The sequence below is a fragment of the Ceratotherium simum genome, chromosome 19, assembly GCF_057802395.1.
Source record: "Ceratotherium simum simum isolate JZ-2026a chromosome 19, ASM5780239v1, whole genome shotgun sequence".
NCBI classification, from domain to species: domain Eukaryota; kingdom Metazoa; phylum Chordata; class Mammalia; order Perissodactyla; family Rhinocerotidae; genus Ceratotherium; species Ceratotherium simum.
This window is the reverse complement of record NC_141918.1, coordinates 23499464-23525868: the sequence shown is the minus strand read 5'-3', so window position 1 is coordinate 23525868 and position 26405 is coordinate 23499464. Positions and strand designations below refer to the sequence as shown.

Genomic DNA, 26405 nt, shown 5'->3' with positions numbered 1-26405 from the left:
AGCACATCTGACCAAGGGGAAAACATGAAGCTCAAGGTCATTCTCAAGCACTTTTGCTGGCCTGAGTTAATAGTTTGGAGGATACCTAAGAGATTTAATCAGCCTAAGCCAAAGTTCCTAAAAAGAAACTAGTTCCTTGGTGATATTATAGGTTTCTTCTTCCCTCCCTCCCTTCCTTTGGAACATCAATAAACATTTGCTGAAATAAAAAGAAGGTCGAATTTCTATTCCTTCACTCTTTAGCTGAAAACACCTACAAATATTCACAGGAACCTATGCGACTACCAGAGTCACTTGGAAAAAAGCAGCCCTGCGAGAGCAGAGACATTTTAACATTTTATTCATTACGGGCCTCCCAAGCTCCTAGAAGAGCACCGGGCACACAGCAGGCGCTCAATAAAGATGCGCTGATTGGATGAAGGGTGCTTTAAGTGGAAAGGGTAAGCTCGCTGCTTGGGGCTGCGGCCGTTTCCTTCTGCTGCCACTGCCTTTGGAAATGCAGATAGGGTTAGCTCCGGACGTGTCTGCGAGTGCGGTCCCGATCCACACCCTCCCACCCCTCCCCACCTTCCTGCAGCTGGAACCAGCTGCGCGCGGTTATGCGACGAGGGCTCGTTGGCTAGGTCTGCAGTCCCGAAGAGAAGAGGGGCGTCCGCGCCGCTTGCCGCCGGGTCACTCCACAGAGGCAGGACAGGGAGCACTCAGGTGATGTTTCCGCGGTCAGGAGCTCGAGGGCTGGGGGCGCCGAGAGCGGGCGCGCCCGGGGGGCGGCGGGCGGCGCGGGGGGACCGCCTGGCGCGGCTCCACCCGCCGCTCCTCCCAAGGGGCGGGCTCACCGGCAGGTGTCCGATCCCTGTGAGCGTCTTCCCCCCAGCCCCGCAAGATACAGAGGGTGCTTCTGTGGAGGCACCGGCGGCCTGGAGCGGGGCGGGGGCCGCCTGGTTTCATACTCGGTGAAGGAAATGGAAACACGGGTGGGAAGAGAAAGGCAGAACGGCTTTCAGGGAAGCGGCAGCCTCAGCTCAGAACGCTGGAGCGCGCGGAGCTCACGCATCCCCGGTCTTTCCTGGAGTGAATAGGCTGAAATAGAGTGGCGAAGGCGACTCATTGATCACTGGCTCGTGTTTTCCTAATGAAGAGTTCAGGATGCCTTTTCTGAACTAGAAAAGCCAAATACAGTTCCTCACCCAAGTAAATCCCCGTGTCCGATGTTCGCGCCTTTGGGCGGCCTTCTGTGAAGCCCCCTGCCCATTTGGTTAACGTTATATTACTCACATGTCACACGAAGCTTGCAAGACCATCTGAACTCCTCCAATGCCCTTAGGAAGTTAGTGGCTGTCAGGGGACCGGGGAGAGTGGGCAGGAGGAAGTGTGGGCTTTTGCACATCAGCCTGGGGCTCCTGAGAGCCTTTAAGAAATTCTTTCTACAAGCTCTTTCTTCAGCAACGAGAGAGAGAAATGTGCTTTCTTATGCTTCTTAATAAGGTTTTTCCCCAAAGTCTGATCTTATTAAAATACCCCTGAAGCCACTACTAAAGAAATAGGCATAAACATGAAATTGTTTCCATTTGATGCTCGCACAGAAATTTCACTGAACTTAGCTCAGTGCAAATTTGGGGGTTTTCAGTGAATGTTTTACAACTTTTTAATATTGCATTTTCAACTTAAATCCCTTGTTTGTTAGTAAAATTTAGTGGGTAGAGATGTGGAGAGGGGGTGCTGACTGGCTGGATATGACTGGATTGGGTTGGTAGCTCATTATTTGTATTTCCTTTGGATCATGACATCTGTTTAATGTCACAATTGAATTTGGCCTTTTGCAGAGCAGACATGCCCTCATCTATCATCTCGTGGCTATGACAAGATAATTACGAGGGCAATACTGTTTGACTCTTAGTCTAGCACAGGTCGTGAAACTGCACAAAGCAATGCAATCCCAAGAAAAGAGTTTTTCTAGCCTGGGGAATAAAGTACCGGCAATGCACAGGCCACCTAATGGTTCTGAAATATTAGTGTAGTTGGTTAAACAGAGATTAAGTAGGGAAGGAAAACCACCAGGCACTTTAAAGAGGAGCCAGGAATAGTCCTGTGGGTCCAAGTTGCTGTGAGAGAACCAATTTCATTTTTAGTATCAGCCCAGCTTTCCTCCAACACCAGAAATGGATTTTAGGGGGACGTCTATTGCAGTACAGTGATACATCCAGGATCTATTTTGAGAAGTGAGCCTGTAGCACATAACACAAGTAATGGGCTAAATGTATAAGGTGTAGCAATTGTCCTACCAGCAGTCCCAAAGTCCCCAGCTTGCTAGGTTAGTCCCAGAATAGGGTATGGGGCTTTACCTCCACGGAACCTTTGGAAGCCCATCAGACCTGATGGCCAGGGCAGTGTCTGGTCAGAGGTCCTAGGTGCCCTGGGAAGGCCAGTCACAGCTCCCACTCCACAGAGGACAAAGGATGAGAAATGCTCCTGTGCCCTGCCTTTGGAAATGCAGATAGGGTTAGGATGGGTTAGACAGCAGGGTGCCTCTGCCTTTCACCATGACACCCCCTCCCCACCATGACACCCCCTCCTGCAACCCACCTGGAAGGAACCAAAGGCTGTCACTTGCCTTGTGTCTCAAACTTACTCACCTCCAATCCCTTGTGTATTTATTTTTAACATTCTGATCCTCAGAAGTGCAATGAAATAAATATGGGTGCGGGAATCCAGGGAAGCTGGAGATGGGGAAAGCAAAGGGGAAGCCCTCTTCATGCCTCAGGGCTGAAGAAAAGGAGTTTCATCCAGGGTCTACTCTGTTTTAAGGAATGTTTGGGTGCTTCATTTCATTAAATCCTCACAAGAACTATGTGGAGAGTATTATTCCCACTTCACCAATAGGGAAACCATCGGTGGGAAACTTGAGGCTCAGAGAGGTTGGTGACTACTTGAAGTCACACAGCTAGAAAGTGGTAAGGCTAAGATTAGGCCTGTCCTGTCTGAATCTCCTGATTTCTCCAGGAAGGTAAGCATGCTGTACTCATGAGGGCTGGTGAGAAAAGCCCGAATGGCTTTGTTCTCCCTCTCTGTCTGTCTCCTAGCTTTCCTGAGGAGGAGGAGCTTGCGCTAAAACTGCCAAAAGCTATGTCTGAGGGGTGTGTATAGACACCAAGGATCTCTTACAGAAGTGCCTACCCGACAGGCTGCTCTGCTCCCCTCCTTCCCCCACCCTCACCTCCAGCCCTGCACTCTCTCATCCCTCTGACCCCAAACTGTCAAATGCTAGGGTTCCAGGTCCATTGGCCTCTGTCCTTTCTCTCCCCGGGGCACCACTCTTTTACCTCATGCCTGGTTTCTCCTTTCTATCCCTCGCCAACAGTTGGGGATGTTATAAAGACCCCTCCCAATAAAGCAGGAGATGTACATCTAAGGGCCCAAACCAGGCATGGCTTCAAGGTCCGCAGAATCCTGGGCCTGGTGCTTCCCAGCTGCTGGATCCCCTGATGAGGGCGGGAAGGGGGAGAAGGTAGATGAGTGAGAATGCTTGGGCAGAATTGGGGGTCCCTCTATCTTGGGAAAAGGCAGGAGGAAAAGGAAAAGGAGGAGACAGAGAGAGAGAGGGAGAAAGAGAATGGTTCTTATCCAGGGAAAATTTTGATTATAGAAAAGTTTTTAAAAATTAGATTTGACTGTGTTAAATTAATGCTGACAAAATGACAGTCTTTTGTAAATTTCTTATGACTTACAGCTAATTACCATGCAGCACAGTAACAATTGTGTATTTCATTATACACAAGTCAGAATAACTTTGTGGTACATTTTAGTGAACTGAAATAATAAAATCTCAACTTTTCCTATATACTCAAACCTAGTAGAGTTGCTCATGGATCCCAGTGTTTGGCAGGATTATCAGATCACCCACTGCAATAAACACACACACACACACACACACAGGTAAATAGTGTGCTTATTCTGTGACTCTAACGTTCTAATATCCATGCTTCATGAGAAGGAGCTTTATCCTTGGGGATTTATGTTAAGCGTGTAAAACACTGGCAAAGCTTTTGCCACACTGAACTCATTTCATACATTTAGCAGCTCATTACCCCAATTTTTAAGCATGTAGGCTAAGTACCATTGGATTGTGGAGCACTGAATACGTACATGCTAAGTACCATTGGATTGTGGAGCACTGAATACGTTGAAGTCTCATCAGCTGGGTCCCATTCTATCCTAAATATGCGTGATGTCCCAAACCTTCTAAATAACTGGGCTACTCATTTAACAACGTTCTGATAAATTTCATTAAGATGGAACTTAGTTTCTGTTTTTAAAGCCTATGAACATGAGGGCCGGCCCTGTGGCTTGGTGGTTAAGTGCGCGCGCTGCGATGCTGGCGGCCCGGGTTCGGATCCCGGGTGCACATCGAGGCACCACTTCTCCGTTCATCCTGAGGCCGAGTCCCACATACAGCAACTAGAAGGATGTGCAGCTACGACACACAACTATCCACTGGGGCTTTGGGGGGAAAAATAAAATAAATAAAATCTTTAAAAAAAAAAAAAAAAAAAAAAAAGCCTATGAACATGCAAATATACTTGCACAAAAAATGCCTTTTAATCTTGAAAATGTAAAAAAAAAAAAAAATCATGTATTGCCACTCTTTTTAATAGTCCAGGTGAATTTTTCCTCCAACTAAAATTCTTTGGAAATTTAAAAGAGAAGTTGCTTTCTTTGGGGGAGATTATTTCACAGAACACGTATAAAAATGTCTTTTCAAAAAGAAAAGGTACAAAACTATATGCTATTAAACATTTCATTGCATAAATTCCACCTAAAATATTTTATATTTTCAAAATCTGGAAGGGGAATTTATACAGTTTGTTCTTTATAGAGAGCTTCTATATCTGAGACATGGGATTTTCTCAAAATATTTCCTGATTCTTTTCAAGCAGCAATGATAATCTATTAATGCAATGTCTAAGCAGCTTTTAGGAGCAGTTTGGGCCCCTAAAAAGAGAAGAAACATTTTAGGGGGGGACTGTGTTTGATTGTTTCTACCATCTTTTCAGGATAGAGGTCAAAGGTCAACCACAGAGCCTTGGAAGCAGACAGAACTGGGTTTAATTTTTGGGGCTACCACTCACTAACAGGGTGACCTGAGCAATACCCTTGTCCTTTTAGCCTCAGTATCCCCATTTGCAAAATGAAGATAATAGTAGTTCTGCCTGTGATTTTATTGTGAGAATTAAATGAGATAATGTACATAAGGAGCTGAGAACAGTATCTGGCGCATTACGAGCATTCTGTAAATTTGCTTATTATTATAATTGACACTTTACTTCTCTGTGTTGGTTTTTATGTCTTCCCCTTTTTCATGAAAATCTGGGCAGTAATTTTAAATTTAGGGTATATTTCTGTACATATGATCTTCAACCCTCTTTAACCATTGGAAATGCTTGTTTTTAACATGTACTTTATATTTATTTTTCTCCTTGGAATCAAAGGTGTGTTTGTGAGTGTGACTGTGCATGTGTGTGTGTATAAATATCCACCTTGCTCATGGAGACATTAAGCTTGGTCTCTTCATTGACTCATAAATACTTTAAGAATTTAACATTAGTCATGGGTAAATATTTCATTATGGCAATTCTTGAAGAGAAATCCAATGTGTTACCCATTATATGAAAAAGGTTATATACCTAATGGAGCAACTTGTACCCAGTAACAATCAGCTGTTGCAAGATATATGCAGAAAAGATGGAGCTGTGTGTCTTCACCCAGTACATCCTGCCCCTCACTGGTATGTGAGAGTCAAAAGTGAGAGGCAGACTGGTGGAGGGTAAAGGGTGAAGTCTTTCTGTCCTGTCTCCATCTGTGACAAATGCTGTGGGTTGATTATTCCGTCCTCTTTGCATTGGGTTTGGGTGGCTGTGTGCCTCAGGCAAGTCTGTGTCCACCCCTAGCCCCAGGGTGGACGGGAGGGAATCTAGATTATGTTAGGCCAATCACTGTAATTGCACTCCTCCTCCCATTGATTAGTTTAGCAATGAGCATGTGGCACAATTCCAGCCATTGATACTTGTGGGGAAGTCTGCAAGAGAGGCCGCTCAGAAAGGATTACACATTCTTTAAAACATCCACAAAGAAGGAGTGGTTTCTTTTCTGGCCTTTGTTGTGGTTATGTGAGGATGTGGTATTTGGAGCTGCTGCACCCATCTTGTATCTCTGAGGGGACCAGCCTTGGGAAAAAGCTAACCTGACGAGGGTGGCTGCAGTAAAGAAGATGGAAAGGACCTAGAACTTGGATGTCCCCATTAGGCCACTGAAATAAACAATCTTGGATCTACCATCCTATCTCTGGGCTTCCCTGTTATATTTAAGCTATTTAGGGTTGGATCTTCTGAAACTGGCAGTTGAAGGCATCTGATATGATTTACATACCAGCCAAAGGAAACCAAACAAGAAATTACTTGCAAGAAATCTATCCCTTCAGTGATCAAAAGGGTTAAATATTCTGCTAGAGTCTATAGCTGCCTGTGTTCAAGGAATGCAGATTATCTCTAATGATTTTTAACCTAACCTGTGGTCTATTTTAATGCCTTTTTGAAAAAAAAAGGTTAACCCTCTAACGGCTTGTTAATCCCTTGTTGCCTTTTATTTTATTTTATTTTATTGTTAGCTTATAAATATCAAGAAATATATAATCTTTTGCACCCACATAAAAATTTTTAAATCATACTTATTTTTGCATGTTTTATGCCATTGAAGTGACTTTTAGTCTCTTTCATATATTTATCCATTTATTTCTATTTTATTATGTTTCCTTTTTACCTTTTTTCATATTTTCCATATACTGTCTTGATCTCTATCGTTTTCAGTATGGTTTATCTTTTAAATGTGTGTGCATGTATATTTCTACTTTCAAAACAGGCATGAGGTAGTGGAAAATACACAAAGTTTTGTGTCATACTTTCTTTTACATACTGGCTCTACCACCTACTTTCTGTGTAGCTTTTGGCAAATTATTTAACCTAAAGCAAAAGGAATGGTAATAAGCATGGAATGTATTTAATTGTAGAACCAATCCTGAAGCAAGTATAGGGATTAGATGGCATGCTATATGCCCTGAAACTTTTAACTACATACCTATCAAAACTTGGAAGATGAAGAGGGAAAAAGGTGGGAGGTAGAGTAAATTCACTTATGGTCTCATGTGTAATAAATGTTAGTCAAAGGATATATTATTCAAGCTTATCAAACAAGTATTTAAAATATAAGAACATTAAAATGTACAAAGCTAAAAACTAAAAGTATTATATGTTGACCAAAATTGAGTAGGGGAGGGCCAGAAGGAAGGGAGCAAGGAAGAGGAAATGTGCTAATGTTATCATTGCCCATATTAAAGAACTAAGAGATAATGTCTAAAGAATTAAAATCTAAAAGTAGTATATAAAGTTAAACAAAAGTAACATATAAATACACAGCTTCCTAAATGCATTAAAAAACCAAAACAAAGAAGTAAAAAGTAAAAAACTTAGATAAGTAGATAATGTTTCATGTACATATACATACACATACATGTGCATGTGTGTGTGTAACAGAAGACAAAATATGAAAGACTTCTAGACTTTTTCGTTATGCAAGATAATAAATCCCCTTCATGTTTAAGCCATTGGGATGGGTCTTTTGAAACTAGCTGTCAAAGGCATCCCAAATGATTCACCTACCAGCTAAAGGATACCTAACCATAAGCCCCTGGCAAGACACAAATCTTTCTTCCAGAGCAAAAACCAAACATATCTGTCATACCAATAAATGTAAAAGAGTTCAACTCCACCTCTATTACAAGAATATCAGATTGGCTTATAAAACAATATCCAACTCTATACGATACACAAGAGACATACCTTAAAGTGGTTCCAAAAGGTTGTAAATTAAAAGTATGTGCAAAGTATATCAGATAAATGCAAACAAAAATAAAGCCTAAATAAAGATCTTATGTTAATTAGGTGAAATTCAGGCAAAAATTGTTAAAACAAAAAATACTGTATAAGGCTAAAATGTGTAATTTCTAATAGAGTTATAACAGTTATGAATATCTATGCACCAAATAATGTAGAATCAACACTAAAAATAAAAACTACAGAAGAGCCAGGGAGAAATAGAAACATACATATTGTAAAAGACTAATTTATCTCTTTCATTTCATAGTATAACAAGGGAACAAAACATAAAATGGACTATGGAAGACCTCAATAACACAATTATGAAGTAGATGTAATTGATATATATCTAACTCTGAACTTAATAATAGTAAATATATCTTCTTTGCATGAAATATTTTTTAAATAGTGAAGAAAATGACTATAAATGGACCATAAAGAAAACTTCAGTAAATTCCAAAAAATAGAAATAGTACAGGCAACATGCAACAAAACTAGAAATTAATGACAAAATTAGAAAATAAAAAGACCTACCACCTGGAAATTTTTTTAATAAGGGGGAAAAACTTACACAACTCTTGAATCATAAAGGAACTATAAAATGACCTTTCACTGCACACTTTTTAAATGACTTTTGATTGTTGAATCATTCAAAAATAAAATTCTTTTTTAATAAAAAAAAGAACAGCAGCCATCTACTCATTTTCCTAATTTGTTATATTTAATCTTCTTTTAAGATATGCATTTCTATAATGAATTCAACAGATATTAACTGAGCACTTTCTAGGTGCCAGCCAACAAGCTGGGTGGTGAGAATACAAGAAGGAATAAAACAGACTTATCATTTAGACCAGCGGTTCTCAACAACAGGTGATTTTGCCTCCACCTCCTACTCTAGGGTATATGGCAATGTCTGAAGGTATTTTTGGTTGTCTCCACTGGGGAGGTACTGCTGGTGTCTAGTGGGTAGAAGTCAGGGATTCTGCTAAACATCCTACAATGCACAGGACATGCCCCCAAACAAAGAATTATTTGACCCAAAATGTCAAAAGTGCCAAGATTGAGAAACTGATTTAGGCACAAAACAGGCAGGTTCACTATGGAATAATAACTATTGTGATGGGCAATTCAGGGTGCCATGGGGTGCATAGTAGAATCATCTAGTCTCGAAGTCAGGGATGGCTTGTAGAATGAAGTGATAGCTAAGTTGAGATCAGAGTTATTCAGTTGAAGAGGAGAGACCAGTCACTTAAAGGCAAAGAGAACAGCGAATGTGAAGACTCATAGATGAAGAAATTGTGGCAAGTTCCAGAAACTGAAAGAAGCCTAGAGCTCTGGGGCATAGCACCTATGCAAGTTGAGGCAGAAGAGAGAAGCAGCCACATGGAGGGGGTTAGGCTTTGGCCTGGGGGCAGTATGAAGGCCTTAAAGGGAGAAGGGATTTAAGCAGAGAAGTGATATCATCTGTTTAGTACTGACTGCAGAGGGGAGGAAGATAAGAAGCAGGGAAACCAGTTATGAATTTATTACAGTAATGCAGACTGAAGGATACTTAACAGTGTCCAAAATCAGGGTAGTAGCAATAAAGCTAGAGACAGTTGTTGGATCTGGGAGAAAAAGACAATGGACAAGATCTGGCACCTGATTAAATAGAGAGTGAGAGTGAAGGCAAAGACAATGCCAAGGTGCAGTTTGTCCCACTGTGTGGAAGTGGTGCCATCCGTGAGATAGGGAACACAGGAGAAAGGGGAGTATGTGGAGGATAATAAGTTTCGTTCTTAATATATTATTTGAGGTGCCTTTGGAAAATCCAAGGGTGATATTCAAGAACAAGGACAGAATTGTAGATTTGAAAGAGGCAGTGCAAGATACTGATCTAGGGCTAGACTGTTTGGTGAGGTGCTGGCTCTGCACTTATCTGTAAAATAGGATTAATAATAGTTCCACCTCGTAGGCTTACTGTGAACACTAAATGAGACAACACAAATGAAATTCTTAAAGCGCTTGGCATATAATGAGAGCTTAGTACATATCATCTTCGTCAACATCATGATTAGCATTTTAGCAGCAATACAAACTCACACACACACACAATCATTGAAATCAGGCATGGATGAGACCTTGCAGAGGATGGAGAAGGGGCAAGAAGTAGTGGCTTAGGACCAAACATTAAGGAGTGTCAACATTTAAGGACTGGCAAGAGAAGGGACAGCAGCAAAGGAGACTGAGCAGGACACCCAGAATGTAAGAAGAAAACTAGGAGAGTGTGATGTTAAGGAAGTCAAGGGAAAAGAGTATTATAAGGAGAAAATATGCAGTGATGTTAGATGTTGCCAGGAAACCAACTAAAACGACAGAGAAGAATTCACTGGATTTAGCCAACCAGAAGATTGTGCAAGCTTGACAAGAATGGTTTCATTAGAGTGGTGAGGCAAAAGCTAGACTATGATGCTTTCAAGTTCTTTTTTTGGAACAATTAGGAAAAGGCTTGCTTCTTATAGTTCAGAGTAGGGGACAGGGCTATACTAGAATAGGGCCCGAGTCACAGAAAGGCTGGCTGCCGTGCATATTCTGCTAGCTCAGATGGCGCTTTGAGACCTAATTCTACTCATCACATCCTCTATGAGCAAACATCTAAGCAAGGACTCAGGAGCAAGAAAAGTCCTTTTCCAGGAAGGGTCAGTAACATCATGGCTGACACCAACCACATACATTTGAGGAAGACCACTCTCACCACAAGAGTGCCCTGCCTTGAGTCCAGAAGGGAGACAATGGGGTGATAAGAGCATGTGGTGCCACTTTCTTCTTGTCTCAGCATCTAATGGGTAGGCTTCCTTCCCTAACATCTAGTGTTTGGGTGTTGTCGGCCCACATTGGGGATTTAGGGAGGAGTGGAAAAAGTTACTTCTCCATCAACGGTATATCCATCCATTCAGATGGCACCCGTAACAGTGCCCCAATTGAGACTGTTTTTATGCCATAGGGGTTACATTTATGAAGAGTCATCCTGAGTGGAGTTGGGGAAACGTAGGTTGACGTGAGTGATTAACTGAGGCTTAATTTGGGAGGCAGCTTTGAAATGCACTGTGCAAGACCAAGAAGGAATTTTGTTGCAGGGGCAAGGGAGGCTGCCATAACTGAAGGAAGCAGTGGAGCTACGAGGATGAGACCCCAAAGAAGGGGTCTCAAAGATCGGTGGGGAGCAAGGGGTCTCAGGGCCATGAAATCAAAGTCTAGAATATGGAATCAGATGCAAGATATATGGGGAGTTGTCAGGAGGGATAAGGGTTGGCGAGAGAAAATTGTCTGTTAATCAGTCAACAAACTTGTGTTGAACTTGTGCCCCGTGTTGACAGTAGCTTACAGTTTGGGGAAAGAGGAATGTGAACACAGAACTAAAAATCATGAGACATGTACAAAACCTGAGAGCATAGAAGCAGGCGAGACTCACAGCGCCGGATAAACCAGGGGACATTTCTCCGAGAATGTGAGCCATGCCTAAAAAGAAGAGGAGTTCTCCACAACAACGAGGAGGTAGAGACTTTCGTGAAGAGAGGACATGAGCAAAGCCACAGATATGAAATTAATAGTAACAAGAGCAATAACCAACACTTATTTCATGGTTACTGTGTGCCAGGGGCTCTGCCTGCACCATCTCATTTCCTCACAATGACCTTATGAGATGGGTTGTATTATTCTCATTAGACAGGTAGGACACTAAAGTTAAAAGAGGTTAAGTAATTTGCCCACACTCTCATTCCTGGTAGGTTAGAACCTGGATTCAGTCCCAGCATCCCCAGGCTTAATTAACCACACACACCATTGGCCAGATGCTCAGAGTAGACAAAGATTTTCCCAGAGGCTAGGCCCCAGTTTTGAGGAAAACAGCTCCAGCCACAAGCTGATACCCAGCAGCAGAACTTTTTTTCTTTATGGCCACTCTCTTCCTTGTTCTTGAAACTCTTACCCCTGCAGGGAAGTGTTTAGCAGAAAAGTATCAATGAACTTTATCTCAACTCTATTAAAGAAAACATCCATAAAACTTCCTATAGGTGGCAGTCTCTCTGTTCCACAGCAATCTTCTAGATGCACAGGAGAAGAAAGAACTGTAGAATATGGTGGTGGGGCAGAGGAAGTGCCCCCTTCCACCTGCAAACACTTCTTTAAATGACTACTCTCTTTTTACCCTCTGAAATCTTAAAGCAACACAGGGTACTTGTATAGGAGCAAGTATGACAGAGTGGGAGAGGAGGCAGAGATGGGGCCAGCAAATGGGTTTTGGGAAAGGAAGGCAGAACCACTAATTTAGGGGGAAAGAGCTAGGTCATTGTAACAACAGATATTCTGATATCATTGGGAATTCAGTAGGCTAAGAGCATGTTAAGAAAATGTATTATATAAACTAATAGTTGTCCATTTCATTTGTTCCACAAATACTTTAAAGACTATGGGCATAGAACTGTGAGGCACTGTAGGAGAATTAAATAATAGCTAATATTTATGAGCACTTACTCTATATCTGGCATGGTGCTTACATGCATTATTTCATTCAGTCTTCAAAACAACCGTTATGAGGTAGGTACTGTTATTATCATCCATTTTACAGATGAAGACTCTAAGGCATAGAAAAGTGAGGTGACCTGCCCAAAGTCACAGCTGGTGTCAGAGCCAGGATTCGGTCTTAGGCACTCAGGCTCCAGAGCTTACAGTATTTATCATAAAATCTAAGTCCTCTTAGTTGCTTTGTGAGATTATTTTAATATGTGAATGGTTTCAGGAATATTTCCTGGGCTATGGCTGGGTTTGTATCAAGCATTCTTTTCTACAAACACTCTTTATCAGGGGACACCACTCAATACACTCTAGAGAGAGAGGGTCAAGTCCTAAAAAGCCTGGGATGAAAACCGTGTGTGTGCTTTAAAAAAAAAAACAACATGAGTCATTATGTTCATATGAGACTATTTAAATAATGTTTTCAGCAACAATGTTTTTTTCTTTCCAGGATGGAGGCTCAGGTGCCTGTGATTTTTTTTTTTTTTTATTAGATAAAACATCTTTGTTTTTTGTCTTCAGTATAGAATATAGGGGATAGATATATGAATTGCTAAATTTTTATTTGGACCACAGCTTAGGACAATCTGTACTTTTAAAATTAAAAATAATAATGGCGAGGCCGGCCTGGTGGTATAGTGGTTAAGATCACATGCTCCGCTTTGGCAGCCAGGGGTTTCGCGGGTTCGGATCCTGGGCGCAGACCTAGTCATCAAACCATGCCGTGGTGGCATCCCACATACAAAATGGAGGAAGATTGGCACAGATATTGGCTCAGGAACAATCTTCCTCAAACAAAAATAAGAAAATTGGCAAGAGATTTTAGCTCAGGACCAATCTTCCTCACCAAATAATAATAATAATGATGATGATGATGATAAACAAGCAAATGAAGTGTTACCTTTGGTGACCAAGTTAAGGATTAGCAGCTAGGAAGACGCTTGTTTTTACTATAGTAGATTTCTGATTGTCAAACTAAAATATCTCTTATTTTATGAGCATTTGACCTGTTTGAAAGAAGTGTAAATTATCTAAGGGTTTCCTTTGTTAAATTCACAACCCTATTTTGACATCCACTCAAATACACAATCACTTTTTATCATAAAACCTGCAGCAGAAATGAATACTAAATATTGCATGCATTCCCTCTGGGACTGTACCATCTGAGTGAATATACTTTTTCTTTGATGTTTTGAAAATTAGTTTTATGTAATCAGTACCTGTCAGTGTAACACTGAATATTGACAGAATAAAGAATTCTTCCACATTCTAATTGCTATTATGTACCTCACTCCCAATTTTTGAGACAGCTAGGGTTTGATTCAACTCTGAAAATCCCAAAATAGGTGGTATTTTATTGGCAGTAGTGTCTAGTCCTTGGAAAGTTTATGTTAGAAAATTCTTTCTCTCTGTCTCCCTTTCTCTCACATACACGCACACTTCCATAGAAAAGCAGCTTCAGTCTCAGCCTGCCCAGACCTAACCTGGCACCCAGATGCTCCCAGGTAATGTTATCTCTACTGAGCATGAGAATAGTCCAGATTCAATGGAGTGTATTGACCTTCCGTTGGTCCACCTCACTCATCTCCATAGAAGAGTCTGTGGTGCTGTGGAAAAGTCATATATTTGGAAACTAGTATTTAACGAAGGTCCATGGTTGGATGAGTAAAGCCTTCTAGTGCTTTTAGAATGCTTCCTTTCTCATTAATTTATAGATAAACTACAGAACAGAATAACCAGTATATAAATTGAACTGATCAAATTAAACAAAAATCTGTACCAAACATGAGTCACTATGTTCACATGAGACTACTTAAATAATGTTAGCAGATTTTCAGCAACAAACAACTCTCTTCTCCAAATAAAAACTTGTAGATTAGCTGGGCAAAGTACCAAGCCAATAAAAAATTATCTTTTCTTTTTAACTGAACTGTCTTTGCCAAGAAGGAACATAAATTTTTCAGAAATTTTCTTCTTTACCCCTATTTAGGATTATACCTCATGTAATTCTTAAAAAGGATATGAAGTGAATCAGAATTATGTTAATCAAAGGGTATTAAAGTAGGAACAATGTAAATAAGTATTGTATAAACTGTTATCAAGGATATTTTCTCTAGTCAGCCTTCTAAGGCAGCTCTAACAGAAATACGAGCTACCAATGCGAGCCACGTATGTAATTTTAAGTTTCCTAGTAGCCACATTTAAAAAGTAAGAAAGAACAGGTGAAATTAATTTTAATAATACATTTTAACCTGTTACATAAAAAATTATCATTTCCATATATAATCAATATAAACCAGTTATTAAGGAGATATTTTATATTCTTTTTATACTTAGTCTTCAAAATCTGGTGTGTATTTTATACTCATAGCATCTCAATTCAGACAAGCCATATTTCAAGTGCTCAGCTGCCACATGTGGCTAGCGGCTACCATGGTTCCGGGGAAAGTTCAATTTCACATGCATACTGTGATACTATGTTAATTGATAGCAAAAAATGATGAATAAAACATGGCCCCTGCCCTCAGTGAGGGCAAAGTGCAGGGATTCTTTCAAGCTGGGGACCTTCCTGGGGGGTACAGGGCTACTAGCCTAAAAGTACCTTTTTGCAAACTAGAGACTCTCTCCTTCCCCAGTCACTTGACTCCCATCTGTCAGAAAATGGACATAATATACCAGTTTTAATAATACAAGATATTCTGCTACCATCAGCCAGAAAATGGTTTTAATAAGTATAAAAACCTATGATATCTACAAGTAAATGAACCATCCTCCCTTAGATGTGGTAACTTTGAGCAGTGCACAACCTGCACTATTGTACCAAATGCCCTTCTGGTTCCCTTGGCCTAATTCTGGCCATGGCACCTTCTCCTCTCCCCAGTTCCATCCCGGCCCACACCCCAACCCACATCAGAAGAACAGGACTTTCCTATACTGCTTCAGAAAGTCCACTGCCCTCTCACCCTGAATTATAGCACACACTGTGAAGAAGGGTACTTTTTTTGGTATTCCAGCCTCCTTTATCTGTATCTCCCCTCCCCACAACATGCTATCTTCCTCCTTCAAGGAAGGCCAATGGATGACCTATACTTCTAAAGAACTGTCTTGACCTCCCATAGCCTCTTCCAGATTCTAAAAGCTAGGCAAAACCAGGACATCCTCCCTTAACACAACGTGCTTTTGGAGAAGGTTCATATGGCAGTCCTTAATTCTGCATCATGCGTGTAATACAATACTTCATTTTCCCAGAGTTTTTCACATTGTAAGCACCATTTTCACTATGGGGATGAAAGTCTACCTTCTCAGTTTAATTAATTTCTAGCATCATCAAGCACATAAGAGGCGCATCTGCCTGGAGCTGCTGAAACGTTGCTCATGAAGTGGAAACCTACTTTGCCTTTGTGGCTCTGCCAGGCATGCCCATCAGTGCAACTTTCTTCCTTCACAGTTCTCCATACCTTTACCACATAACATTGGAATCTCTGCTTAAGTCGATGCTTAAAGTGTTTTTTTCTTGCCTACTCAATTTGTGGGTTTAATTACTGAGTTTACCACATATTAGAAGTATTTACATTCAGTTTATATTTATTTCCAGAAAAGTAATGATATGGCCCAAGATTGAATATTAGCATGATAAATTATACCTAGCATCTAGTAAACTTCATTGTGGTTGAATTAACTGGTAATAGCCTTGTGCGTGAGCCTTCATTCAAAGCTGAGTGAATAGTATAACACTTTGGGTTTCTAATTAAATACTTGCTATATTTTTTTAATGTAAGGAGAAGTGGAAATGATTTATTCAATAGGCACAGAAGCCACATTGCCCAGGCCCCACGATACTTTTAGAGGCCAACAAAAATATTTTAAATTCAAAAGGAAAAAATAAATAGAATTCAACCCGGATTATATTTGTTTTTATATCACTGCAATTATAAAATACAATTTTGGGGCCGGCCCAGTGGCGCAAGCTGTTAAGTGTGCGCGCTCTGCCGCAGCGGCCCGGGGTTTGCAGGTTCAGATCCCGGGCGTGCACCGACGCACTGCTTGGCAAGCCATGCTGTGGCAGCGTCCCATATAAAGTGGAGGAAGATGGGCATGGATGTTAGCCCAGGGCCAGTCTTCCTCAGCAAAAAAAGAGGAGGATTGGCAGATGCTAGCACAGGGCTGATCTCCTCACAAAAAACAATAAATAAAATAAAATAAAATTTTTAATATTTTTTATGGAGGAGGGGGTCATGACAGCAAAAGTGTCTAGCGCCATGGAAGTAACGACACAGCCTTGCTCTGGTTGACACCACAAGTCCCGGAAACAGTCTCATAGATACTCTGTTCCTCCTAAGCAAAGAGTATGTTTCCTTCAAATATCTTTCCAGCTATTGTGAAAAAAAAAAAAACTCTCTAGCAAAATGATGAGCTGGAGTTTTCCTGAGAATCGAAAAAGTTTAGAAAAATAAGGCCTAGAATGTGAAAGTCTGGATTCTCTAACCTGTTTTCAAACCCGCAAAGAACATTCCCTTCCAGCTAATTCAGTCCAAGGTCAAAGGAGATTTTGAACGTGCTAATTAAAAAGTTAGATATTACTTGAGCAGAAGAAAACTAATTTTTATTCACACGTTTTGAGTGTGATTCATGAATGAGTGGGATAACATGTCAGATTGTATCGCAGACCTTAATCTCTTCTCAAAAGTTAAGCGTTTACTTACATCAAACCAAATTCACTAAATATAACTTCATAATAAAAGTGAAGTTTAAGTTAAAAGAAAATCACTAAGTCAGGTAAGTATTAGTATTATGGCCTCTCTAAGCCTAAGATCGCTTTTGATGTTGTGGAATGTGTGAGCTGCTGACAAAGAAATGTGTGTGGCAAGGGGCCAGCAAGTGCGAGAGGCAAGAACGCGAGCAAAGGATGCAAATCCTTTACATTAAAGGCAAAACGAATTTGAGCAGCAGGCCCTGGATCCTAGCCAGCATGCTTTACCTTAGCAAGCTTGAGCAGTCCGTGTGCAGCGACTGGAAAGTGCTGGTACTAAAGAAGCTGCCAGAACGTGAGCTGAAGTAGGACACAGGGGCTTGAAGACACCTGGAGGTCAGGTGGGTGCATCAGCAGACATGAGGGAGCTGGGGAGAGCTGTCAAAAAGCCACAGGTGATGCTTCACGAAAGTTGAAAGACTTGGCTAGCTTGCAGCAGCCACACCTGGGGTAGCAATTTTTGCACAAGGGCATGGGGGGCAGTGGTTTGAAGGATGGAGCTGTGGAGCAGCTGTGGCTACACAAGTCGAGCCTACAGCAGCCCTGCTCTACACACCATCCATCACCAGCAGTGGGTTCATCTCCCAGGGTGCTAATGCCAACCCGAGATGCCCCAAATCTGCACAGAGCTGGTTCCCACCAGATTATAACTGGTTTTTATATAGACTGAAAAAACTCAGACATAAAAAGGTTGAGACTTGTGCAAAGTCACAGTTTCCTAAGGCTGTAGATTCTGAACTGTGAGAGAGATGATATTTTATAATCATTGTCATTTGAAGAGATAAAGATTCTGCAACCAAAACATATAGGGGAAAAGTATTATAGAGGTTTCTTAGGCAATTAATAAAAATATTATGTTATTTTCCTGGATTTTGTGTTTGGAGTATTTTTAGCTTTTTAAAGTTTGTAATGTGCTGTCATGTCTTTTCTCATTCTAAATAAACATTTGCCCTTAAATTTGTAACTTTGTTTTTTCTTAAAGAGCACCCCTCCCTGTTGTATTAGCTAAAGGACCCACAAATCTCCTGCATCTGTTCCTGACTGTCTGCATGCGAGGTCCAATTCCTTCCTTGTTCCAGTGGAGAGAGACTTCTCTCTGCTTAGTTAGAAAAAGAATTCAAATTAAGGATGCTATAAATGTTTGGGATAAGAAGTGAAATGCCTTTGTATCAATTAAGTGTGAGCATAAATATCAGTTGTTCAGGCTACATTGATTACAGTGTTTAGCTACTACTTAACCTAAGGAGATAGGTGTGAGGCAGAATGAAGTGGTGAGTATGTTTAAAACACGCTCCCAGGGGCCGGCCCCGTGGCTTAGCGGTTAAGTGCGCGCACTCGGCTACTGGCGACCCGGGTTCGGATCCCAGCACGTACCGACACACCGCTTCTCCGGCCATGCTGGGGCCGCGTCCCACATACAGCAACTAGAAGGATGTGCAGCTATGACATACAACTATCTACTGGGGCTTTGGGGGAAAAATAAATAAATAAAAATTATAAAACACACTCCCGGCCATTTTGACCATGTTTTTGGTGTATTCCTCATTAGGATAAACTCCATTAGTCTCTTCTCTCCGGCTTCTCCTTGTCACTTAGAGATAGATTGGAAACTGAGAAATGAGAGGTGGTGTGGCCCCTAGAAGGCTTTCTTCTAGCTGTGTGAGGTGACCAAGCCTGGTTTTCCCAAGTCTGGATCAGGTCATTGCAGCTGCTGTCTAGACAATCAATAGAGACAGGGTCATGGGAGTGATCCCTTCCTCTGGTTCTCTTTACTGTCTGAAGTGTTTTCAGCCAAAAACTGGTACTATGTTATGTTAAAGTAATTCAACAAGGAGGCCATTAGACTGAGGTGGCCTTGATGCCTTCTAGCCAACGTAAGCAAACCAAAACCTAAGCCAGAGTCGATACTTAAGAACAAACCAACTTTTGTTTGAGAAAATAACACTTAAGAACAACCAACAACAGCCAATGAGGCTTTCACAAATAAGGGAACCTTAAGCTATTGCCAATCAAATCATTTCCTTGCTTTGCTTCTGCATCTCCTCTATAAAAACCTTTCCCCAAGTTTCCTATCGGTGGAGCACTCCTAACCACTTTTGGTTTGGTGCTGCTTAATTCGAATGGATGTTTGCTCAAATAAACTCTTGAAAATTTTAATGTGCCTCAGTTTACCTTTTAACAGTTTCTAAACCCGCTCACTGTAGATTAAAGATTAAAAAGTGGCAGCCTTAACTTCAGCCCTGTCTTGGTTCACAACTCTTATTCCTACAACTCTTGCCACTCAATCCCCATTCCCAGGTTCTGTACCCCAGTAAGCAAACTCTATGGCATAATAATGACGATGATGATGATGATAAAGACGACAATGACTGAAATTAATTGAACACTTACTAGAACACATTATTCTCAGCACATTTTCATATTATCATATTAATTATCACAACCATACTTTGAGATAGTTACTGTTATTATTAGTTTTATAATGGGGAAACTAAGACTTAGATTACTTAACCAAAGTTACAGATTGCAAGTGGCAGAACACAGTACATTTATATAAACCATAAACCTTTATAACCACACATACAACCATAAGCTCTTCTGCTCAGGAGCTGGAAATCCTGTTGATCTTATTCTTTGCTCTAGACATTGTAATGTTTGTTGAATGAATGAGTGACATGAAATAGAGCATGCCTGGAGATAATTAAAATAGAGATTCCCCAAAGAGAGGTTCAATGGAGAGGAAGGAGATGGCTGGATCAACTGAAAAATAATGAGCCTCCAGTTAGATGGACCATAACTTGGAGAACAAATCTATACAACATGGACCCACAGGTGTGTGTGTGTACAGGAGTGTAGTAGGTAAATGTAATTGTTATATTTTGTGTTTTGTGGCTATCAAAACATCCTTATTGATTTTGCTAGTTACCGGCAGTAGGCTTTTTCCCGTATGATTTTTCTTCTGATATTTACTTGAAAATAGCAAGTTAAACTTGCTATTTAACTTAGCAAGACAGGCAGCCATAAAGCTGGCTCATTAGATTCAGTTAATCCCATCATCATGGCTATGTTTCCTAAAAAATAGTTGAGGATTACTATTATAGCATTTACTTTAAAAATAATCAAAATTGTGTGAAATTGTCACTGCAATGTAAGTAAACTCATCATCTCTTAGTTCTTTTAATATATTCTCTACATCATGCTCTTCTTTGTCATACACGTTTTCTTATCACTTTTCAGACTTCTTAACACTTCTTTTTTCTTTAAAAAAATCTAACTTCCTTTAAATTCATTCCTCCTTTTGCTTGTGCTGATAGTCATGAATAAATTGTGTATGTATGAAGATGTCAGTGTATATAGATGAACGATGTGAATCAGAATACATTAAACTGACCCTGTCAGTCTTCTATCAACAACAACCTCACAAGCATAAATTTCCTTTTTTTTTTTTTAAGGAAAAATCTTCCTACAAAAAGTCATCTTCAACTATTTAAGATCAGTGTTCTGGGTTATATTCCAAATAAGTGTCAAAATTTGCAATTTAATAAATGAGAAAGAGTTCTACACTTAGAAAAGTTTCTAAAGGAAAGTACTTTAATATCTGGGTGGATGGCCTCACCCTGGAGGTACCACATGAAGACGGACAGAGTTCAGGGAGTTTTTTGCAAAGGAGTATTTATTAAGTTAATCTTATTTAAGTACTAGCTTTCGTTATAAAATTAGACGGAGTTGTCCTGGATGAAAATGACCCTTAAATATAATGAAATCATACCTAACAATTGAGAGGTTCTTTGTATAAAGGATCCTAAAAAATAACCTTCTGAGTAAATATTAACAGTATTTAAAATATGAACATAATTTAAATAATAATGCTTAAAACTTTTTCAACAGCTAATATTTAACAACCATCAGTGAATTAATATTTTGTTTCTGTATAATTAACTATGAGATAAGAATATGGTACCTGCTGAGCCTTATGAAGCACCACATATTGTTGGATACTAGCTTTTCATGTTTAGCAATCATAGACCTGGAGGGAAAGCAGGTTGCTACCTGCCACAGCTAACATGACAAGATGAAGGACATGGAGGTTATTTTCCTTGACATGGATTTCTTATTTGACTGATGAATTTCTCAAATTTGAAATTAAGTGCATTAATAAAATAAGAAATTTCTTATAAATATGACAGAAGGATTCACACAATTTTAATTATATAGAATTTTCACAGATACACCAATTTGCCTTTACTTCAAATTCCAACATTTATAGAAGATGCTAAACATGAGGTTTTAACTGACACTGGGGAAGAACAGTGTAACAAGGCCCTTACTTTGTCAGGTTTCTAGTGACGTGAGTAAAGGTTTTAGATTAAAGGTTACAGTTTACTTTCAGAGTCCTTTGCACATATAGTATTATTTTACAGATAACTTCCTTTCCCACTCTCTGAAGTTCCCATCTTCCTCAGAGAACTTGAGAGCTAGAGATAAATAGAGCAGGAGGTACAGAGAGATGGAAGGGTGAGACTGAAGAGATTTGGGTTGAGATTTCAATAACCTAAGAGTTGTCAATAACAGGTGAGCCCTCTGACTTGGCAAATTTTTTCTTGTTAAACATTAAAAAATATTAACATGTAACATTAAAAAAAATTAACATGTAGCCATATAGATTATCCTCCCAAATCTTAGGTGTGAGGCCCTTAGTCTTAGAAACACGCTTATTAGCGTAACTGTTGGCCAAAACTTGGGGAGTCATATTCCTGTAGATTATATTTGCAGAAGAGATATTGAAATACATAAATGATTTGGGAGATAATGGATTATGATATACATAATTCAGTGGAAAAAGTTTGCCTATGTCTTAAACTTAAACCATCATTTCCAAAAATGCACGTTCCCCAAACCTATTAATTTGAATATGTAATCCGTATTTTCTTTTTTAAACTTGTGGAAATGCTTAAAAAACAGTTGTCATAAAAGTTAATTTTCACCTCTTATCTTAAACATTATATTTTTGTGTATTCCCCAAAATCTCTCTTAAGCATTCGTTTTTCATAATCTAAATAACAGAATAAAAATTGAAATAAATAAATTATGTTGACTTTTTCAAATAGGGACTCCTGTTTTTAAAACAACATGAGGTGATGGACTGTGAATATGTTTCGCCATGTGAAATCCTTCAGTGAGTTCAGCCAGTCAATCCTATATACCTGTTTTGCCTGAAAATGGGTCTTTTACTAAATTTTTGCATGCCTTTTGGCATCAGATTTCAGCATAACAGAAACACAAAGTTAACATTTATAGTAGCTGATTATTAAAGTTTGAAATAACTGGACAGGTAAGTAGACGATAACAGAAGCAGAGTAGGAAAATTAAGAGGAAGATAAGTATTAATAAAGAAGAAAAAATAGAGATTTAGATTGTTGCCTTGAAACCATATGGTCAGATGTTAGACTGCTTTTTAAAAACTATTTTTACTGTTAATATAACCTGCAGAGCCATACAGAAAACCCTCTCTTTAGAGGGAACCATCAGTCTTTTTCCCGTTATCACTTTGCTTTTCTTTATATTTTTACCATTATTACATGTATCCCTAATAATATAGATTAATTTTGCCTGTATTTTTAAATTTTATGCAAATTGAATCATGCTGTATAAATTTTTGCTTTTGGCCCAACCGTAAGTTACTAGAGTCATCCATGTTATTTTGTGTACTACAGTCTGTTCCTTTCTGGTGCTGTGCAGTATTTAATTGTGTGAATATATCACAATTTATCCATCCCATCGTAATGGGCATTTTGACTAATTTCCATTTAAAATATTTAAAACAAATATTTCTGTGAATATTCTGGAGCACTTATCCTGGTACATTAAACATATGTATCTCTAAGGTATATCCTACCTAGACAGGAAGTTTCTAGGTCATAGGATAACATGTATTTATTCAACTTCAATAGATAACGCCTCCCTGTTTTCACAGTGGTATATCATTTTATACTCCCACCAGTGGTGGGATTTCTGTGGCTCCATATCCTCACCAACACTTGGAACTCGCAGACTTGAAATTTTTTACTAGTCTGATGGGTATGTATAGGTATCCCATTGTGGCTTTAATTTGCCTTTTTTCTCATCACTAGTGATGTTGAATGCCTTATGAAACGTTTATTGACCACTGGATACCTGTTTTATAAATGCCTATTGAAGTCTCTGGCCATTTTTCTGTTGAGTTGTCTATATTTGTCTTATTGGTTTGTAGACATGTTTTACATATTTTCAACAAGAGCCTGTAGTTGGTTATATGTCTTAGAAATATCCTGTGTGGCTTGCCTTTTCTCTATCTTAATGATATCTCTTTCTTTTCAATTTCCATGTTACTTTTTATTTTTTGTGAACATATTTTTTTCGATAGGCTACTGACTGGAATATTCCGTCTAGAACATGAAACATTCACTGTATCCCATTTCTTAAACATTCTTTTTGTCCTCACATACATTTTTTTTATTCTAGTAAAAAAAAAACACATAACATGAGATCAATCCTCTTAACAAATTTTTAAGTGAACGGAAAATGTTGAATGTTGAGTAGGCACAATGTTGTACAGCAAATCTCTAGAACTTTTTCATCTTCCATGACTAAAACTTTATATCCATTGAACAGCAATCCCCATTTCCCCTTACCCTTAACAACCACCATTCTATTCTCAATGAGTATGACTACATAGGATACCTCATATAAGTGTAATCATGCAGTATTTATCCTTCTGTGACTAGCTTATTTCTTTTAGCATAATGTCCTGGAGGTTCATCCACACTGTAGCATATAACAGGATTTCCTTCTTTTTATGGCTAAATGATACTCTCTTGTACGTATATACTACATTTTCTTTCTTTTACAGCTTTATTGAGATATTATTGACATATATGTAAGTTTAAGGTGTACAATGTGATGATTTGACACACATATACGTGTTAGTTAATACCTTCGGGTTAGTTAATAATAAGGTTAGTTAACACCTTCATCTGTTCACATAATTACCTTTCTTTTTTTATGGTGACAACATTTAAGATCTACTTCCTTAACAACTTTCAAGTATACAATCCAATACTATTAACTATAGTCACTATGCTGTAGATGAGATCCCCAAAACTTATTCATCTTATAGCTGGACATTTATACCCTTTGACCAATATCTCCCCATTTCTCCGCCCCCACCCCAGCCTCTGGCAACCACCATTCTACTCTCTATTTCTATGAGTTTGGCTTTTTTAGATTCCACATATGAGGAAGAACATACAATATTTGTCTTTCTCTGTCTGACTTATTTCACTTACCATGATGCCCTCAAGGTCCATCCATGTTGTTGCAAAAAGCGGAATTTCCTTATTTTTTATGGCTGAATAATATTCCATTGTGTGTATATGTGTGTGTATCACATTTTCTTTATCCATTCATCCACCAATGAACACTTAGGTTGTTTCTGTGTCTTGGCAGTTGTAAGTAATGGCTACGATGAACATGGGAGTACAGAGATCTCTTCAAGATACTGATCTCATTTCCTTCAGATATATACCCAGGAGTGGTATTGCTGGATCATGTGGTAGTTCAATGTTTTGAAGAACCTCCATACTGTTTTCCATAGTAGCTGTACTAATTGATGTTCCCACCAACAGTGCAAAAGGGTCCTCTTTTCTCCACATCCTCACCAACACTTGTTATTTTCTGTTTTTTTGATAATGGCTATTCTAACAGATGTGAGAAGATATCTCATTGTGGTTTTCATTTGCATTTCCCTGATGATTAGTGATGTTGAGCATCTTTTCCTGTACCTATTGGCCATTTGTATTTCTTCTTTGGAAAAATATCTATTCAAGTCCTTTGCCCATTTTTTAATCAGACTATTTGTATTTTGCTATTGATTCCTCATGTATTTTGGATATAAATTGCTTATCAGATGGATGGTTTGAAAATATTTTCTCCCATTCCATAGGTTGCCTTTTTGTTTTGCTAATTGCTTATTTTGCTGTGCAGAAGCTTGTCAGTTTGCTGTATTCCCACTTGTTTATTTTTGTTTTTGTTCCTTGTGCTTTTGGAGTCATATCCAAAAAATCATTGCCAAGACCAGTGTCAAGGAGCTTTTTCCCTATGTTTTCTTTCAAGAAACATGTCTTTCCCTAAGTTTTACAGTTTAGGATCTTACATTTAAGTCTTTAATCTATTTCCAGCAGTATATAAGCAATGCTTGTATCTTTGACTGCCTGCTGGCCATTACCCTCAAAATATATTTTATGGGTTCTCTGAGGCCTTAGGACAGCTATTTTTCCCTTCACAAAGGACTTGCATTTGCATCTGCCTGGTACATATGGGGCTTCCTAGTCCTGGACCACCTCAGACTAAGTTCAAGCCTTTAGAGTCGCTGGCCAAACTAGGCTTTGCCTGCTCAGGGTGCAAATCTGAGAGGATTCTTCTGGACCCTCCCAAGGAAGGGTCTCTGGGAGCCACGACCTCCTGGAGAAGTCGGCTTTTCTTTTTCTTTTCATTTTCTTGTCCATTCCAAAAGTACCAAGGCAGCTCTTTCAGCTGTTTCCAACTGTTGTGGAGGTAGGAGAGGAAAATCTAAGTCTGGTTCATCCTTAACTGAGGGTGTAGCCCCTGGAGCTCCAGCCCAGACAAAGGGTTCTCTTGCAAAATTCCCCACCCGTAGTGGGTTGTGGGCCTTGACTTCCCTCTGAACACAATACAGACATGGAAACAGAGCTCTAATGATTGTGGCATCAATAACTGCCTTCTAGATAGAGATAGCCTTGGTGCTTCAATAATCTGCTTACCTCCCAGTTACAGGATCTCATCCAAAAACTGGCCAAGGAAGGCTCACTAACTTTACAGACCTTGAATATTTTTAAATTGCTGTACACACACACACACACACACACACACACATATTCATACATATACATATATACATTTTGTCCAGCATAGTTTTTTGTTTTCCCTGGGATGGTTAGTCTGAGTTATCCAACTTACCATTAAGAAACATGACTTAGATGGCATTTCTAAAATGTCTTTTATCAAGAAGATTGATCACGCAAATAATTTTCCAGTTCTATTTGATTTTGTTGTTTACCTGTTTATTTGTAGGTTGATTGGTGGGCATTGTTTCCTGTGCCATAATTCTTCTTTGTACATGG

At 39.4% G+C, this 26405-nt stretch overlaps 1 protein-coding gene across 2 annotated transcripts in view; it reads left to right on the top strand.

The window, feature by feature from the left end:
- The first annotated feature begins 516 nt into the window (after positions 1-516).
- Positions 517-26405, top strand: part of MCHR2 (melanin concentrating hormone receptor 2) — a 46862-nt gene continuing 20973 nt past the window's right edge. The window contains exon 1 of one of the 2 annotated variants that reach the window (XM_087443923.1): positions 517-705. The gene's annotated coding sequence lies outside the window, so the exon portion shown is untranslated. The remainder of the gene's footprint in view (positions 706-26405) is intronic. The other variant, XM_004422152.2, reaches the window with a different exon arrangement.